This window comes from Vicugna pacos, chromosome 19 (genome assembly GCF_048564905.1).
Source record: "Vicugna pacos chromosome 19, VicPac4, whole genome shotgun sequence".
In the NCBI taxonomy this organism is placed as follows: Eukaryota; Metazoa; Chordata; class Mammalia; order Artiodactyla; family Camelidae; genus Vicugna; species Vicugna pacos.
Genome location: NC_133005.1, coordinates 39,544,740 through 39,565,157, shown reverse-complemented (window position 1 = coordinate 39,565,157; position 20,418 = coordinate 39,544,740). Strand labels below are relative to the sequence as shown.

Here is a 20,418-nt window from a genome sequence, read left to right as displayed (position 1 = left end):
TTACTCCTCCTAGACCCGGCACTTCAAAACATCTATACTAGTTAACTATTGTCATCATTACTATTATTTTATTATTTAAAAAGTAAATTTAAAAATGTTTTAATTAAAAAATTAAAGTAAGGGGGGAGGGTATAGCTTAGTGGTAGAGAGTGTACTTAGCAGGCATGAGGTCCTGGGTTCAATCCTCAGTACCTCCATTAAATAAATAAATGAATAAATACATACATATAAATAAAGAAATCTATCTCCCACAAAAAATTAAATTAAAAAATTCCTTTTTTATTCAAAATTTTTATTTTTAAATTTTTTTCCTTTTTCAGTTTTATTAGGTAGAATTTTTACAGTTCGACTGCACATACACATTATATCGCATGTAAATACGTATATACAGTACACTGCACTTTTTTTTAGCTTCTATATATGTACTGATCATTGTTTCTAAGAACAGATTAGATCTTTAGATTTTTAAACTTACATAGTTGTCAAAGGAATAAAGCCAATTACAAAATAAGAAAAATTCCTTTTCTTCTTTCTCCCTCCTTTTTCTGTCCTCCTCCACCAACCAACGGAAAAAAAAAAAAAAAAAGTCTGACTGACTACGTGTTAATCTGCTCAGGAGACCTGACTGGCTGTGAATGCCGTATCAGCATTCAAAGGAGAAGAATTCTGTGTGCCACAGCCAGTGAGGGTGGGCGTGGAGAAGTGATCTGGAAGCTTGGGTCCTTCTGATTTCATTTCCTCCCCATCCCTCTTCTCCCTCCCACCTCAGGGGGCTGTTCCCACTCTCTCCTGTCTGCCTCCCCATCCCCATTCGGAGAAGCCAGGCTCAGAAGTGTCTGGGGTTCTGGGCCGAGTCACTGAATATTCTAGAAGGGCAGGACTGTAGTTCTCCCAGTGTTCTAGGTGGTTGTAAACCCCTCCAGGGCTGGGACCCGAGCTCTGCCTTCTTTTGTATAACATTCATTAAATGCCTGTTCCTCCACGGAGAAATTTTTTAAATACTCTAGTAACAGAAAACAGAAAATATACTTCGAGAAAGCCTTTTAGATTCATTTACACAGGAATTGAATTACTTTTTTATTTTTCCTTTTTGGTTACTGGAAGTTTCCAGATGTGTATGTATTATTACCTGGCTCAGACCCCTCTGAAATTAGCTGCAGGGAGACACTTTGAAAGGCCACTTATCACTGTCTGTTAACTGTTAAGTGGTGTATATTATCCCTTTCGACATGATAAGAAAAACACAAACCATTTTCCTTCCTTGAAACCATAACCAGTGGCTTTTTAAATAACAAAACTTCTCTGTGGGCAGAAGAGGGGAAGAAATTCACCTGCATTTATTTCACAAGCTCTGTAGAGTTTTAGAGCCAGACGTGTTATAACAGCTCAGATAAATCATCTCTTTATTTTGTTGTTTTAAGTCAGTCTGGTGCTTTCAGAAGTTTGGTACTTCAGAAGTCCTTCTGTGGGTAGTAAGATGCTCCCGTCCGACCTCTCCAAATCCTTTGTAACAATATGAGTTTGGTTGTAAATGTATAATCAGTCAAGAAGCAGGAACACGTTAGTAGACTGCCTGGGTTTTATCGCTTCCCTTCTCAAGCTTGTTATGCTCAGAGGATACACATTGAGCAACTTGTTTCTGAATTAAAATATTGCTCAATCTGCTTGCTTTCTTAAGAAGAATTACATTAAACCACTAAACTATGTATGCATGAGATCCTGGTTTTGAACAAGTCAGTAACGCACTTTCAACGTTTAGTCTACCGAGATGAGTCAAGGTGATTGATTTATTAATTAGTAAAAGCCATCCTCTGAAATTACCTTGCATTAATCACAATCCGTGCAAAATATATCCAATTTAGTCTGAAGATGTGGATTTGACAGACTATCCCTTTTTCAGAGACCACAGTCAATTTTAATAACTCTTGCTGGATAAATCATTAATGTTCAGCCTGAAATGACGGGTGGTTGAGGAAATTCCCAAAAGTACAACGGACCCATTCTGGCAAAGCTGAAAACTATGCAAAACAGAGACAGGGAGGCTGGGTGAAGCCGGAAATGAGATTCTGACAATTCTGGATAGTCTAGTATCTGCTGCCACTTGCACTAAAGGAATCGACTCTAATTGGATTCTTCTGAATCAAAGGCTGGTGAAAATGTACAGAAAATGTGCAGGAAACCCCAGCTGCCAGAACCCAGCCTTTTAGTGAAAGATGGCTAATGGCTGTCCAGGGCCAAAATAAACTGATTTCATCGGTGAAAAGGTGGATTTGACTGGTCACATGGAGACCTGGTTGTCCTCTTTTGCATGACCCAAATCCCAGTTCTCAAAATCACATACATTTAAGTACCGTAAAATCGTGTCTCCCAATGGACCCACTTTACAGATGAGAAAATGGAGCCCCTACAGGTTCAGTGCAAAATGATATGGCAAATCTAGAACCAGAGTCCAAGTAAAATACCCTAAGGCAAGCTAAATAGCTTTTCTCAGCCTAAATTTCCCTGTAGATAATTGAAGAGCTGGGATAAACCCAGTTGTATGATTTCTAATTCTCCAGTGTGGTGGTTTCAGTATCTTGATTCCAGGTCTACTTTCTCAACCTCACTGAGCCTAAGTATTGATGGATATATAAACATATATAAATATGTGTATATATGTGAAAATACTATACTTCAATGAAAAGTTCTGTAAGAGCAAAGTTTTAAGGATTCTGGTTTAAAATGACTTGTATGTGACAGGATTTTTAAAATCTATGTGTAATGTGTTCACTTCCTATTACTACATGTGGATTTTTTTTGACCTAGTGACTATATAAGAAAAAAAAAAAAAGGAGAAGCCAGCTACTTCTGGAGATTTAAAATTCTTTTCGTGATAAAATGAAATTGATTAGAGAGATATGGGGAAATTATGGGGTTTTTTTAAATCTACCTTCTTTTATTGCAAAGATGGAAATATCTCTAGATTTTATTAGAAAAGAAAAATGCAGCAGCTTGGGCAAATTCAAGTAACAAAGCACATTTTAGTGAGTTCATCTCCCAAAGATAGTTCATGGCTGGTGGAGTGTGGTTCCTGAATAATCTTGAGAGCCAAGTGATTAATCAGAAATGAAGTCAGGAATAGGATTCAGGGAGATTTTAGAAAGAGGCAGAAAATGTCCACAGATAATGTTATGGAAGGAATTCCTTCCCTTCTTGACATGCTTGATGTTTTACAGAGTAAACTACAAAATACTCTTAAGTATTAATGAGCACTTGAGTACTCTGGATTATTAAAAGGGAGAAGGGAAGAGAGAGAGAACACTGTCGCAGGCTGGGAAGCGCTACATACACATGCACTGGGACAAAGGAAGCTTCCATATTTAGAAGCAGGAGTAATTTGGGACGACAACCCTTGGAAATGAGTTTACTGCTTACCTAACTTTGAAACTCTTAACTCTTGATCACTCACCACATAGCAGGCTTCAGCTCAGCAATTAAGGAAATAAAACCCGAATCTGGGTAAATCCCTGAGCTGTGCTTGGTGTCTGCCCTTTCCCTCAGGCCTGGGATCCTCACTCAGTATCAAAAAGGAAAGCAGGTTTTTGCGGTTAATTGTTTAAATGCTGCACCGTGAACAAAATACCTAGCGGGAAATGCTACCTCTTAGGATAAGTTTACAGAGCAATTGATCTTAGCTGAAATTTCTCCTTTTGTTCTGAAGGCCTCTGGGGAAGTTGATAAAGCTATGATTTATCGTTTTGCAAGGGACATTCCAAAAAGGCAGTTTGTTTAATTTTTTTTTTTTTAAGACAAGTAAAGGTCATAGAGACATACACAATTTTTAATCTAACTTCTGGAGGGTTGTTTTGAAAAGAGCAGTATTTAAAGAAATTTGGAGTCTTTTGATATGTCTGTCAAAAACACATAGTTTGAAAAAATAATTTTAACTTTATAATAAGATTCAAATGCATGCTGAGTGTAAAAAAAAAAAATACTGTGAAGTAAAAGATTTGTGAAAAAATGGATTTCATAAGGGGCCTCCAAAACTAATGAGTGGATATCACCACTGAACTTGTTTAAAGACAGGTCCAGGGGACAGGGTGATAAATTTCCAAGTAGAAACACCAGCATTCTACAACCAAATTCTCAGTTCTGGTCCACAACTTGCCATATGCCTGAGCTACATTTTTTTAATTTTAATTTAATTTTTAGCAACCAGCTGAGGCCTCAGCTTCCTTCAAGTGTGGGACAATCCTTGTTACTTCCTTCTGCTCGTCCCCTCCCGTGGGCCCAGAGGGCAAACGAAGAAACCCTTCCTTCTGATCAACGCTAAAAGCAATGGGAGAACCGCTGCCTTTCTCCAGTTTTGGGCAGGCTTTTTCTCAATTTTAATATGTGGCAGTTCCACCCATCCCCCACCCCTACCAAAGCAGGTTCCTTCTTAATTAGGGTTTTGCAAACCCTTGCTTGGCTAGAAAGATCTACCTTTTGCAAAATAGAAATGGCATTTTAAGAATGTTGGTTGGCAGATAAACACTCCTAAATGCAGTGATAGCTCTTGAACTTCCCATTCCCAATTTAATCTTGAATGGAAACGTCCAGGAATGCAGTAAACCTGGAAAACATTCTTGAAAAAGAAGGATACACGTGCAAATTCCCCTATAAAGAAGCCTTTGAAAATAAAGCAAGCAAAACGCCACCTTCAGAGATTAATTACAGGGGCTTGATACTGAGAACTATATAATGCTGGCGGGAGTGATCATGATAACTGACAAAATTGAATTAGCCTCAGCTTGAAGACTCACAGTTAAAGAAGCAAGCGGGGAAAAAAAAAAATCTACTGTGGGAAAAGTGTTTAAATATCGGTCATTGTGAAAAGAGTATGAAAATAAAACCAGAAATGGAAGAAGGGTTTCTGTGTGCAGCGGGAAAGTTTACCCAAATGACAAGCTGTCACGTGGGGACGTCCCAACAACATTCTTCAATCTATTTCCTTAGATCAAAAAGGACAGACAGAAGCCCAACATTTGTATCTGTGCTGGTTGGTCAGGCTCTCTCTTTCCTAAAGTAATTATATGCTGCATCCATGAAGCAATGTGTCTAATACCTTAACGCTCTGAGTACAAAGACGAGTCGGGTCATATGACGTTGCTATATTTAGGAAAGGACTCTGTTTTCTGTTTTGCTCAACCCTTAGAATTTTCTGCTCTGAAGAAAGAGGAGTTTCAAATGTGCATTGATCTTTCTCATATCGTGAATAAACTGAATAAGCACCTGTTTTCAACTGCCAAAATACTTTTTTTTTTTTTGAAAAGGGGAAAAAGAAGTCTGTATGCTCTTAATTCAACATGGGAGGTATAATTTTTTCCCCCTGCTTTTCTTCAAAAGAACATAAACAGAAAGGTACACCAATAATATTTACCAAATTTTATAAATGCTAAGGGATATACTTAACTGAACAAAGCAACAATGTGGAATGGTGATAATATTCCAAGATAATTTAGATGAAAACATTCCCCCCCCCCACTCTGAAAAAGGAAAAAAAAAAAAAAACGACTAGTCTTGGAGAAAACTAGCTTATGTAACTATGCAAAGTGACTGAAAAATTAACTCTAAGCAGAAAATAATTCATTAGTTACAGAGATGTGTGTGACTCCTTTCTCATAAAATGTCTGGAAATAATAATAGTTTAAAAAATGGACAGCTTTTCTTTTAAGTTAAATGTCATAAACCTCAACTGAGGGCAAGCCAAGTCCCTTTGAAAGGAGGCTCGCTGTCTTTGAATATTCTCTCTGTGGGAGTAGTCCAAATATTTTTCTGATGTTGATAATCGGACTAAATTAGTGGGCTAGGTTCAGATCCCCCGTATGTACAGAATTCATTCATTCATTCTTTCATTCAAAATATTTCTTAAGATCCACTTCCTAAAAATGTTGACTACAGATTTACCTGTCCAGGATAGAGACAGGACAGGTACTCAGCACAGAAGTCGATTTTAACGGAGTGCCGCTGTGTCAAAATAACGCAGTTCTTCTAAAAACATCCCAGGTTAACCACAGCGGGATTACAGGGGGCACTGCTATTTTAATTTTTAAATTAAGAAAATGTGTACCCAAATCTTCCTTATTTTTTATCACTATAGTTTTCCATCTGCCTTTCTCCAGGGCATCTGTTGTTGTTTTATATAATTTTCATTGCTGTTTCTGAGCAGAGGCTCTTTTCCATTATAGCTTTAACTAATTTTTCATTTCTCATTCATTCATTCTTTTCATTCAACAATCATTATTAAACAATGAGCTCTAGGTGCTCGGGGATTGTAGAATTTCGATCTGTGAGCTAGACAGAATTTCCCAAAAATGTCTATTTAAACCCTCAATTGTTTGGAAGTAGGTGATCTTTAATACACACGTTTACGCTTCATTGTCATGGCTCAGGGTGGCCCAGTACCATAGTTGATCAATTCTAAGGTACACTTTAGTTTTCACATTTTAATATAACTGAAGTTAGTATGCATTTTGCAGTTGATGGCATCTTGCAGTTATATTGGGAAGCCCTTCTTTCTTCCTTAATAGTCCGTAAAATAATAATGGGGCAGCTTACGTCGAGTGGTGGTGTTTTAGGTCCGACAAAAATGCTGTAACTAGCCCTTTCAGTTTTCTGAATTATTTTGATGTTATTGCTCAAGTGTTTCTTCCACAATGGACTTCCATAGCACTAATAACACTGGTGAACATAATAATAACTACCATTCATTGAGCTCTTCCTGTGTGTCGGCAGCGGCACGAATTCCCTGCCATTTAACCTTGACAAAGCCCTAGAAGGTCGGTACCATTGTTATCTTGTTTTGTAGATGGAGAAAGAAGCCCAGAGAACACTTACATGGCTGCCCTCACTCGCCTCACTTGAATCTCTGTCTTTTTTTGGGGGGGTGGTGATAATTAGGTTTAATTTATTGAATTATTATTATAATTTTTTTAATGGAGGTACTGGGGACTGAACCCAGGACCTTGATCTATACCTTCCCCTCTTAGTCTCTCTCTTTATTTAAAAGTTTGACATTTTGTTCAGCATGGATTTTGGGGGGCATGATTTCGATTTTTTTAAAATACGGTTTTGAAATAATATCTACGTCAATCACTGAGTTTTTGGTGCCTCTGAGATGTTGTGCCTCAGGCGAATGCCTCACTAGCCTCACCCTAGTCTCAGCCCTGGATCAAGAAATAAAATTCAGACCCAGGAAGTCTCACGTTCTCTGATGTGAGACCCTGAATTAACGGCACAGTTTCCTTCACAGCATTTGTCACTATTAGTAATAATGAATTTGTTTGCTCTCAGGATCCTTGACAGGCTCCCCGGAGTGAAAGAGAAGCTCCAGGAAGGCAGGGAACACGTTCATCTCGCTCATCATGGTAGCACCATCGGTTGGAACAGAACCAGCTGATACTTCCTGTCCGCAAACAGCGCTGGACTCAGGCTACCTGTCAGGTGTTGCTTTAGATGCTGGAAATACAGCTGTGAGCTGGTTTCTCTTCATGGGTTACTACAGTCTTTGCATAAACAAGTAAAAAATTAGATAAAGCAAGGCGACGTTGGTGGAAGGAGCACTATTAACACTGTTTCCTGCACTCATTGAGGAAAAAGTGGCCAATGCAAAACGACTGGCTAGTTCCCAAACCAGTTTATATCTGGCTTTAAAAGTACTTCATTTGGGCTAAGAGTGGTGGTTGTCTTTGTTGCTTTTTGTCTTCTATCAATGGTAAAAATGAGTGGAAAGACCCCGCAACCGGCAGCAAGACGGGGCAGCCCACGATCGGTCTGGAGAACGCTGGGGGAAATCGGCCTGCCGTTCCAGACGCGCTGGGGGGAAACCACAAGGCTGACTGTTCTCGTGGGAATCCTTGAGTGTTGCCTCTGGTTAAGTTCTGCTTGGAAGTTAACATTCCTCCCCTAAGAACAAAATGCCCATTGAGTGTACTTAGAAGTGCCCATACTGGGTACTGGTGTGGGACGGGGTCCCTCCTACAACTCCGATTTTCAGCTGGGGTGCTCAGCTAATGACCCTTCCTCCTGCTCTTTTTCTGCCTTCTTTTCTACTCTGTCTCCCCCCTCCCCATATCATCACTATATCAAACAGTATCCAGCACCCTATCCTATTTTGTGTCTGCTCTAAAAGCAAACTTGCAAAACAGTATTTGAAGTTTGCAGAGTGTTTTACATGTCATCTTAGGATCACTATACCTTCAAAACTAATAGAAAATAGCAAAGCTGGTCTCCTCCCGCATCACCCAACCCCCCCCCATGTAAATGCAAACAGCTGAACGATATTCCGATATTATATAATTACTTGCATTCTAACTGAAATTACAGAATATTGAAAAAAGCAAATTGGGGTCATTTGAAATTGAAAGCATGCCTGAAATTTTATTATTACCCAATTTCCTCTGAAGGCTATGTCATAACAGTTATGTTTTATCATCACTAATGATGAGAATTTTTTTTTTAACAAAGCACCTAATATGTGCAAGGTCTTTGCTGGACCTGGAGAAAGAATGATAAATGGAACTTGATGTCTGCTCTTCAATTTATGCAATATGTAAATATCAAATGTCTTCCAGGTGTAAGGGACTCCATGCTTTAGATCAGGGGTCAGCAAATATATTCTGTAAAAAGGCAGATAGCACATATTTGAGGCTTTAAGAGCCATGTAGTCTGTCTCAGCTAACAAGCAGTGGGAAAGCTGCCATAGACGATCCGTAAATGAATGAGCATGCCTGTGTTCCAATAAAACTTTATTTATAAAAACATGCAGTTGCCCAGATATGCCCTGGGCGGTGGATTACTGAGAACTGCTTTCCTTGTTCTGAGTCCTTCAACTGTCACCACCCACCCTGGAGGCCAGCACAAAGATTGTGCTCATCTTCCCATTTTGGAAGGGGGAAGCGGAAGCTGGAGAGACAGTAAGTAACTTAACACAGGCACACAGCCAGTGACTGTGGAAACTGGGATGTGAATGGCCATTTTCCCTGTGAGGGAAATGAGCCTTATCCACAGACTCTTTTATGAACGGTGCAGACTCTGGAGCCAGAGTGGCAGCTTCAAACCCTGGCTTCTGCACTTACTACCTGTGAGACCACAGGCAGGTGGCCTGCCTGCCCCATCTTCACCTGTATAATGGGATGGTATCAGGGTCTCATCACAGTAAGGTTTAAATGAGCTAGCGTGTGTCAGGCTGCTTGGGAAAGAGCCTGGCGCAAAGTCATAGAATGATAAATGTTCCCTGTTACTATTACAAGACGTATATGGAGGCACTGGGAGTGTGGTTGTGAGTGAAAGAGGAGTCAACGATGGGGGGGTGCATTCTGCTCAGAAGCAACTAGGAAGAGAACCGAGAAGTGGGGACTGAGCGGTAGGAAGGGGAACACTCCATCCCTGCAGTTTCCCTTCATGTCGGCGGCGGTGCGCCTCTCTCTGCCTCTCTCACACATGTCCGGCTGTGTGCAGGTGGGTGGAGTGGTTCAATCTGATGGCTGAGTTTGGAAGGAAGACTGGGTTGGGTTAGCTCAGCCCCTTCTGATCACTCGCTCCCTGGGGAGCCAGCAAAAAACCTGTGCTGTCAAAGCTTTTGACTGACAAGCTTCAAATCAATGCCCTGCCCTTGAGCTGACTTCCTGTGCTGCCCCTGGACTGCCTGTCACGGGAGGGTGAGCCTGGCTCGTCCTGGAGTTCAGTACCAAGAACCTCACTGCTTCATCAGTGCTGGCTTTCTTGGTCCCTATTTGTTTTCACCTTTTTTTTCTTTTTAACCTCCTTATTTGTCATTTGAATCAAGACACAGGCGAGGGTGGGGTGGGTATAGCTCAGTGGCAGACCACATGCTTAGCATGCACAAAGTCCTGGGTTCAATCCCCAGTGCTCCATTAAAATTAAAAAAAAAAAAAAGGTAGAGAGTACTGTTGTGTTCCTCAGGACTTCTGAGCTCCTGGGTAGAAAAGGCTACCACATTTCCTGCCCATGTCACTTCCCCCTTCCCTGCCTCTCCATCCCATCTACAGGCTAAAGACCCACCCACGTCCCACTCAAGCTCCGTCCTCCGGCCTGAACCTCAGTCGTGCTTATCCATCTGCCTCCTTAAACAAACCACTCCTTGCACCAATCTCTGTATTTCTTCAGAGTTGGATTTCTACCTGAAACGTGTGTTAAATAATCACTTAATTGCTCTTTGCTCACCCTCACAAGAATCTAAGTCACACGAAAGCAGAGACTTATTTCTATTCAGTGTGTCCAGAATAGTGCCAGGCACGGGGAAAGTCTTCAAAAATATCTGCTGAATGAACAAATGGAATAAGCAAGCAGGCCTGATGGGGTGGTTCTGAACTCGAGTCCATGCCCCATCCACCACATGCGAGGAGATCCCTGCTTGAGCTCACGAGGGACTCTAGTAACTTCCTGTAATTCTTCATGTTAAGCCAGAAATCTGGATTTTATAAGGTAAACTCTCCAGGTTATTTTATTTTATTTTTAATTAAAAATGACCACTTGCTATCTCAAGTGCAGTCTACGGGCATTTCATAGAAAGTCAACAAATAGAGCTAAACAATAATAATAAAAAAAAAAAAGCTTCAGACTCCAACCTCTGTTAACACTTAATGCTTCTAGATCTGTTTTTCTGTGCCTACATAAACATCCGTGTTTTTTTTCCCACCAAAAGGAGATCATGCCTAATTTAATGAGTTAGTGATCTCCACCTTTCCATTTCAGTAACTTTATTTCTTATCTAGGACAACTCCATATTCAAGTTTCCCCACTGACCCCCCAGAAAATGTCTTTTGTAGCTGGTTTATCCAAACTAAGATGCAGTCAAGGCCCAGGCATGGAATGTCGCTCAAGTCTTTTCTAGTCTAGCACCATCCCTTTTTTCTTTCTCCTTGCCTTACATAGCCCCGGCCAGTTGTCCCTTAGAATGTCCCTTTTGGGGGATTTATGTGGCTGTTTTCTCATTCTCCAGGATTTTAGACTTTAAAAGGTAATTTTTTTTTTCTTAATTAAGTATAGTCAGTTTACAATGTTGTGTGAATTTCTGGTGCATAGCATAATGTTTCAGTCACACATGTACGTACATTTATTTCTTTTCATATTCTTTTTAATTATAAGTTACTACAAGGTATTGAATATAGTTCCCTGTGCTGTACAATAGAAACTTGTTGTTTATTTTATATAAAGTAGTTAGTATCTGCAAATCTCGAACTCCCAATGTATCCCTTCTCACCCTCTTTCTTTTTTTTTTAACTGAAGTATACTTGATTTACAACGTTGTGTTAGTTTAAGGTGTATAGCAAAATGATTCAGATATATGTATATATTCTTTTTTGGATTCTTCTCCATTACAAGCTATTATAAGATATTGAATATAATTCCCTGCACTACACAGTGGGTCCTTGTTGTTTATTTTGTATATAGTCATGTCTATTTATTAATTCCTTTTTCCTAATTTATCCACACCCCCTCTTTCCCCTTTGGTAACCATAAGATTCTTTTCTATGTCTCTGAGTCTGTTTCTGTTTCGTAAATAAGTCCATTTGTATCATATTTTAGATTCCACCTATAAGTGATAGCATATGATATTTGTCCTTCTCTGTCTGACTTTCTTCACTTAGTATGATCATCTCTAGGTCCATCCACGTTACTGTAAATGGCATTATTTCATTCTTTTTTATGGCTGAGTAGTATTCAACCACATGTACATCACATCTTTATCCGTTTATCTGTTGATGGACATTTAGTTTGCTTCTGTGTCTTGGCTATTGTAAATTGTGCTGTTATGAACACTGGGGTACATGTATCTGTTAAAAGGTAATTTTTGAAAAATGAAATCATTGTGCAGGACAGATGGCACCCGTCTGCAGGCTGAATTCAGCCACCAGTGCCCACGCTCTGACATGAGGGCTGGGCAGGGACCCACCTTGCAGTGCTGTGGTCCCTGGGCTTGAAAGTTTGATTCCCTGTAGCACAAACAAGAAGCTGTTGAAAGATTCCAAGAAGGTGAGCGTTTCTATGAGTGCAACTTAAAAAGAAAAAATTCTACACATAAGTGATGCTACATAGTATTTGTCTCTGTCTGGCTTATTTTACTTGGCATAATGCCCTCCAGTTTCACTTATGTTGTTGCGAATGGTAGGTTTCCTCCTTTTTCATGCCTGAATGATATTTCACTATTTGAAAAATATGTGTATTATAAATGTAAATTTTCTACTGTTTATTAAATATATTTATTAAACATATTTTCTTTATCCAATTATTCCTTGATGGACACTTAGATTGTTTGCATATCTTGTCTACCGTGAATAATGCTGCTGTGAACATGGGAGAGCAGATATCTTTTTGAGACAGTGATTTCATTTCCTTCAGGTGCTATTGATATTGTGATAAATGAAAAATTTGCCCAGTTTCTTATGCCTAACAGACTGTGTTCTAGAAGCTGGGCTTTCTAACTCCCATTTCATTCCTCTTTTCATTCAATGCTATATATGGAAAATTAGATTACTCAAAGCAAAAAAAAAAATTTTTTTTAAACAACCTGGATATTTGTATCAGCTTAACTCAGTTTCTGCTGTAATCTGGAAAATCAAGTTTTTTTCAGAAAATGTCAGATTTATTCAGGTTTCACAGACACATTCACTTCAAATTTTTTATAATTTCAGAGTTCTTTATTTTTTAGTTGAAGTACAGTCAGTCTACAATGTTGTGTCAATTTCTGGTGTTTCATCATGTTTCAGTCATACATATATATACATGTCATCACTTCAATTTTTAAATTTCATGAATCTTAGAAAAGGGCAACAGTGAAAAAAACTCACGAACTATTTTCTTGCCAGATTTATACCTAAATTTTACTGAAATATTTTTATAAATTTTCTTCTGTTAATAAAATTAAGACATGATGATTATAGAACATTTAAAAAATATGAAGCAGCACAAAAACTCAAAATAAAAATCACTCAAAATTCTACTCCTCCCCAGCTAATGCCTTCTACAGTTTGACACTATCCGTTTCAAGGTTTTATATGCATATGAAAATATTTTTTGTTTTCATATTGTTCTCTGATTTTTATATTGTTCTCTGAGTTTCTTTAAACTTTTTATTTTATTTTAAATTTAATTAATTTATTTTTTAATAGAGGCACTGGAGATTGAACCAAGGACCTCATGCATGCTAAGCATGCACTCTACTGCTGAGCTATACCTCCAATGCTCTGATTTTCCACATACATGGCAGATACTACTGGCTTCTTATGCAACAACCATTCTATTCTTTGCTCACAGAACCCTGACTCTTTTTAGATATTTTACTTCAAAGGGGAGGCTGGACCCTCCCTTGTCCCAGAAAGTAAAACTCAGTTACTTTAACACACAAATCTCAATGTTCCATTTTCCTTACCAGTGATCAGTTTAGAATGAGATTTCTCAACTTCAAAACTTTTGACATTTGGGGACAGATAATTCTTTGCTGTTGGGGACTGTCCTGTGCATTGTAGAATGTTTAACAGCATCCCTGGCCTCTACTCACTAGATGCCAGTAGTAACATCCCCTACACACCCCAGCTGTGACAACCAAAAATGTTCCAGACATTGTCCAGACATTGTCAAGTGTCCTGTGGAAAGCAAAAATGCACCTGATTAAGAACCACTGTGGGGGAGGGTATAGGTCAGTGGTAGAGTGCATGACTAGCATGCTTGAAGGTCCTGGGTTCAATCCTCAGTACTTCCACCAGAAGTAATAAATAAATAGATAAACCTAATTACTTCCCCCGTCAAAAAAAATTAAAAATTAAAAAAAAAGAACCACTGGCTTAAGAATAAGCAGGTAATACAGTTCTGGCCAATGAGTCATGCTATTCTGTGACTACAGAATTCTTCTTAATGACTGTATAGTATTCCATGGTGGAAATAGACCATAATTTATATAACCAGTCTGGTTATGACGGATATTAATTTCTTTTTCAGTTTTCTGCTGTTACATGTTACCATGACTATCTGTGCCCTTATAAACTTGCACACATGTGGGAATGAATTTATAGAATAAATGCCTAAAAGTAGAGTTTGTGGAATTTGTGAATTAAAGACTATACATGGTTTACATTTCAATAGACGTCTCCCTTCCAAAAAGTTCCAAAAAGTCAACGCTAGTTTATCCACTAAATATATGTGTCCATTTCCATAGACCTCCACTAACTCTAGGGAGAAAATCCATTTAAAAATATGTTTTGCACTTCACACATTAAAAAAAAAGTTATATGTTTGTTGAAAACTCTCACTTTTCTTAGTAATGGAATAATTTTCCTCTGAATAGAGGTACCACAATTTATTTATATTCTCCAGATTTGAATACTCAGTTGATTTTTATTTGGTACTGAAGTTCTTTTTGGTCTTTTAAAATTGAGTGCAAATATTTTTCATAATTGTGAAAAATCACTGACAGATTTTTTTTTAATGTTTAATGTTAAGAAAATCTGTCATCTGTTGTTGGATTTTATGATTATTTAATCTGTGTTTCTATAAAATAATCTTCCTCCACGGATGACTTCTTCACTAGACACAGTGAGCCCATGAAAAAAGTTTTAATATCTCTTAAAATCAAAAGAAAAAAGTGATCTTTTAGGTTGAAGAAAATATTTTAATATTTAATGTTAATATATTTATTTTTATGCTGATGCAATTATAAAATGTAATTTATTTTATCTTATTTTTTAATGAAAGTCATATATTATGGCCCTGCTTAGTTTTAGCGTATTTGTTCAAAACACATGGATCAAGTCGGGCTTTTTTAAGGCAAAATAAGTGGAATGCAAGTGGCAACTTGAATCCCAATGTGTAAAATATTCAGTTTTCCATCAATAATGACCAATTTTCAATTTTGAAATGTAACTCAGAGGGGGAGGGTATAGCTCAGTGGTAGAGTGCATACCTAGCATGCACAAGGTCCTGGGTTCAATCCCCAGTGCCTCCATTAAATAAATAAATCTAATTAAAAAAAAAAAAAAGAAATGTAACTCAGTAAAGGGAGATGAGACATACTTCACATCACTTTTCATAAAGGATGATGATCAGCCATCAGCAAAATACTGAGCGGAAAATAGAAGAAACATTTTTCATTTAGTCTCCCCTTTGTTTTATTTTTGTTGTTTGGCATCATTTTATTAGTAATAGATGTGTTCAGTGTTCACCTCTCCCACGCATTGCTTTAGTGTGATGCTTTTTATTTAAATAAAAATGTATTTTAGGGGAAGGTATAGCTTAAGTGGTAGAGCGCATGCTTAGCATGCATGAGGTCCTGGGTTCAATCCCCGGTGTCTCCTCTAAAAATAAATAAACCTAATTACCCCACCACCACCACCAAAATAAAACAATTCAGTAATACAATAATAAATAAAGTATAAAAAATAAAATGTATAACACCAGAAATTGACACATTGTAACTAGCTATACTTCAATTTTTTTAGATGTATTTCATTTTATTTTTTAATCTTTTTAAAGGTGTATTTTATTTTTACAACTTTGGATTTATTCAGAACATTCTGGGTTTTACTCGTGCATTTATCCAACAAATTTAAGTGCAAACATGTTTTAAGGGCAAAACGTTTAAGTACAAAGTGAGAAAAGCCAGGCGAAGAACATTTGGAAGCAGATGGACAGATGTGGATGATTTGGGGGTGTCTTTGGAAAGTTAATATGAAGGAAGAGTTCCCAGCATCAATTATTTGTAGTTGGACAGAGGAAACAGAGGACAGGAATTGAGCTGATGGCAGGTGGGCTGGGTATAGAACCTCTGAGGGTTAAGCTGAGGAGGCGCCGGTGCCTCTCACAGCTGTTTTGTGCAGGTAACTTGGTTAATGACCTGCCTCCTTCCCTGGTGTTAGAACACTTTCGGTTACAGTATTGCGGTGAATCATTTCCCTCCAAGGCTCAGGGTCATCTATCACCCCAGCGCCTTGCCTAGATTTTAACAAATACAAGCAGAAAAGTTTCCTCATTCCAGAAATGCAAAACAAATTACATAAGAAATATGTTCTTAAAAAATCTTCATAAAGGTGTAACGACTGGAGGAAAAATTATGTATGGGAAAGCAGATCTCAAAAAAAAAACCAAAATGTTGTCAAAGAAAAGAGGTTTCTCTTCCCTTGTCTAATTTATAACAGTGACATTCCTTTCTGAAGTCAGGAACTGGGGTTGGGGTGGGGGGGTGGCTGAGTGTATTTTCCTTTGCTGAGCCTGCAGGATTTCAGTGGGAATGGAGAGAGCAGGGATAAGGATGGTGTGGAAATACTGGCCTTGCCTATTTCTTGCTCTACAGGAGTTTTTGGTTGCCAAATCAATACCTTGGTTGTCCTTGAAAACCCCTGAAAGGTCTGTTTTAATAGCTTGTCACATGGGTGAAATTACACTGATTACTTAGCAAAGCTTCACGTTTGATCTCCTGATCTAGTTAGGGACGTGTGACAGAGAGCCGGTGGCCCGAGAGATCATTAACAAATTAAAAGAAGAAGGAAGGGAAAACTGCAAGTTACAGAAATACAGGAAGTCTGAGGTTTGTCAGTTGTTGAAACATTTGATATTGTCTTTTGAGAGTCACAGAGCTCTGAGGGCTTTCTTTGGATGACAAAATACTGACATTTAAAAATAACAACAGCAGCAGTGGCAAAATCACACACAACACTGTTCAAACTCAGGAGCCGTGGATGGAGCCCAGCTTCATGACTGGTGGCTGGCGCTGGTTCCACTTCACTCTCTTAAGAGATACGTCCGCTTAAAGATGGTTTTCTTTCCCACTTACACAAGAATGAAATGTAGGGTTTTCTTCACAAGTTTTGCACTCGTTAGAAAGTGTGCTTTTTAAACTTTTATTATTATTTTTTATTTAACAGATTATTTTTCAGAATGTAAGAATACACAGAAATTGAACAGAGAGTACAGAAAGTTGCCACATAGCCTCCTCCCCCTCCCATACAATGTCCCTGTTATTAACATCTTCCATTAGTGTCCCACATTTGGGACAAATGGTGAACCAATATTGATACATGGTTATTAATTTAAGCCCACTGTCTATATTGAAGTTCATTCTTCATATTGTGCAGTTCTATGCCTTTTGAAAACTGTATCGCAATGCGTATCCACTGTTACAGTATCACACAGAACAGTTTCACTGCCCGAAAACCTACCCCTTCTGTTCCAGCCAGCAACCCTTCTAAATTCCGTACTTTCAATGTAAGTACTATTATTTTTCCCTTCTCCAAGGGGCTTTTATTTTAGGACTAGAAGAGAGCTGATTCTCCTTTTTGGCAGAGACCCACAGAAAGTCTCTTTGGCTGCAGTCTTGCATATGCCTGGAAAATGCCCTCTCCTAGTGTTGGTGTTTCTGCCCAGGCAGGAAGTTACCAAAATACCAAAACTTGCTTTGCCAAATACCCAAGAGGAAGCCCCTTTCCCGGAAACAGTAGCACAAACAAGCAAAGAGCTGGGATGGGTGTGTCTGCCCCTCCCCTCCACTCGCCCTCACCCTGGTTTACATTTGCACATACTGATTATCTTATTAAGCTGCTGAAACACAGGATTGCTTCCTGCTGGTCTCTTGAAGATGTGACGTCTTGCTCCCAAGTCCTCTCTGTTACTACGCGCATGTCAGTGTTGACTCTTAAGGCTGTGACTGAGACTTCTAAAGGCTTCTAAACTGAAAGTTTAGGGGGTAGACTGCTAGGTTTTTAGGTAGAGAATGCAGAAGGTAAAAAGTAAAAATGATCACATGTTATGCATGCTGTTATAAGGTAGTCAGCAAATATTTGAGTGCCCACCACGTGTCAGGCTCTGCTCAAGGGCAGGACAAAGCTCTTGCCCTCAGGGAGCCTGTGGTCTTGTAGGAGAAGACAAATACTGAACAGAGGAATTTACAGACAGGAAGACAATAAAACAGGGTCGTGGGGTGATGAACAGTGAGCTGTTTGGGTTAGGGAGTTGGGGAAGGTTCCCACAGAGTTGGTGTTTGAACAGAGCCCTGAATGAAGTGGGCCAGCAAGCAGGCAGATTTGGCAAATAGAGGGTTCCAGGCAGAAGTGGGGGCAAACAAGGGGCCTGGGACTGGATGAGCTGGATCCGTTGGAGGCAAAGGAAAACCGGTGCATTTAGAGCTGGTAGGACAGAAAGTGGAGAAGTTGATAGGAGTTGTGGTCAGAAAGGGTGGACGCTGTAGGAATTTAGGGTTTATTATGAACAAGATGAGAGCCCCCCCAGGGAGGCTGTCTGTGGGATGGGGGGCATCCAGTGAGTTCTATTTCATCTCATCTGTCATTACTCATTGGCTCAGCGATCTCATTCAGATCTCGCTGTAACCGTACGGTGATGACACCCAAACGTGCATCTCCAACCAAGCCTCCCCCCAAGCTCTTCACGTGACATCTCCCCCATGAATGTCAAAACCATCTCAAATGTAGCGGAACTCGAACCAAGCCGTTCATCTTTCCCCACTCAACCTGCTTCTCCCAATCTCCCTCACTCTTTTAAAGAAAATTTCAGGCTTCTGTTGGCTCAGGCCAAAAACCTTGGAGTCATCCTTGACTGCTTCTTTCATTCAGCTACTTTTTCTAATTCAGAGCAAATCCCGTTGACTCTACCTTCAAAATGTATTAAGAATCCCACTAGAGGAATATAACCAATATTTTGTAATAACTATAAAAGGAGTGCAACCTTTTAAAATTGTATTTAAAAATAAATATAATTACAAACCAAAAAAAAAAAAAGTCTCACTAGATTAATCTTAGCAATTCTGTCATTTCCCTGATCCAAACCCTCATCATCTCTTAGCTAGGTTATTAGAATGACCTTGTAACTGTTTCCATTCTTGCCCCCTCCCCTGACCTTATTCTTTTTCTTTTTATTTTTTTTAAGGAGGGAGGTAATTAGGTTTACTTATTTTGTTTTTTAGAGGAGGTACTGGGGATTGAACCCAGGACCTTGTGTATGCTAAGCATGTGCTCTACCAATTGAGCTATACCCTCCCCACTCCAACTTTATTCTTAAAATAGGGAAATCTGTTAAAATAAGCCAGACCACGTCACCCCTCACCGCAAAACTGCCATGGCTTCCAAAGGCCTTACGGTGGACTGCACATGATGTGGTCCACGGGTCCCTGTGCTTTCTGACCTCATCCACTCTGCTTCAGTCACAATGAGTCCCCTTGTCCTGCTAAGAACACATCAGACATGATCCTACCTCAGGGCCTTTGCATATGCGGTGGTACTTGGATATTCCCTCAGAGACATGTGTGACTTGCTCCTTCACTTACTTCAGGTCTTTTTTTTTTCTGTCAAAGGCCAGAGAGTCAATATTTTAGGCCCTGTGGGCCACGTGGTCTCTTTGGCAACAAGAAACCCTGCTTTTGTCATGCAGAAGCCGCCATACACAATAAACAAAGAAGCAGAGCTGGGACCCAATAAAACTTTATTTATGGACACTGACATGGAATTTCCTATGAGTTTCATGTGTTCTCAAATGTTCCTCTTTTGATTTGTATTCCAACAAGTTAAAACTGAAACAGCCATTCTTAGCTCACAGCTGTACAAAAACAGGCCGTGAGTCCCTGCCCGGCATGTGGACCCCTGCCTTACAGAGTACCTTCCGGCCACCCTCTCCAAAATTACATGTGCACGCACACACAAACACCCGCTCCCTTTTTTTGCATCCTTCTCTCTTACTAGCATATCACCATCTGGCTTTCTCTGTATCTAACTTACTATCTTGTTGATTTTATCTTATTATTATTGTTATTTTTTTCATCTCTCCTCCCAAACCTCCACCTGTAACCTCTGTGAGGACAGGGATTTTTGTCTGTTTTGGTGCACTGATGTGTCCTGAGATCCCTAAGTCCCCGGCATGTACAGGGAGCTCAGCCCGAGGCACTTCTGTGAGAGAGTGGCACCTGGGAGCAAAGACTGTGGGGAAGTCTGGGGAGTGGACGCTCCAGCTCTGCCCCCAGGGGCGGGGGGAGAGGAGGCCGCATCTGCTGAGCACACTCTCTGCAGAAGCATCGGGCTTCGGGCTTCAGACGTGCCAGCTGTGAAATAGCTTCCGGCTGAGAGGAGGGCTTGGCGCAGGAGCCAAGATGTTTGTGGACAGTGATGCAGAGGGCTGGGCAGGGATGGACTTCGGTTCCCAGACCTGGGTCTGCCGCAAAGCAACCCGACAGAGTTTTCCAGAAATCGATTCTCTGGGGCAGCACACTACACTCACCAAAATCAGAATCCCTTGAGAGGCAGACAGTTAAGAGATGAAAGCCAGACTCCACCAAACACTGACCAAATGACCTTGGCCGAGTTACTTAACCTTCCTGAGCGTTGCCTGCAACACAGAGATTGTAATTACCTCACAGAATTGTCACGAGGATTCCATGAGCTC

The 20,418-nt window shown here is 39.7% G+C and overlaps 1 long non-coding RNA gene across 4 annotated transcripts in view; it reads right to left on the bottom strand.

The window, feature by feature from the left end:
• Positions 1–20,418, bottom strand: part of LOC140687466 (uncharacterized) — a 74,811-nt gene that overhangs the window by 23,227 nt on the left and 31,166 nt on the right. For 2 of the 4 annotated variants that reach the window (XR_012061835.1, XR_012061834.1), the window contains exon 5: positions 20,254–20,361. The exons of 1 other annotated variant lie outside the window; for it this stretch is intronic. This is a non-coding gene — a long non-coding RNA (uncharacterized lncRNA). Of the gene's footprint in view, positions 1–19,312; positions 19,328–20,253; positions 20,362–20,418 lie in introns of those variants that run through there. One more of the 4 variants, XR_012061836.1, reaches the window with a different exon arrangement.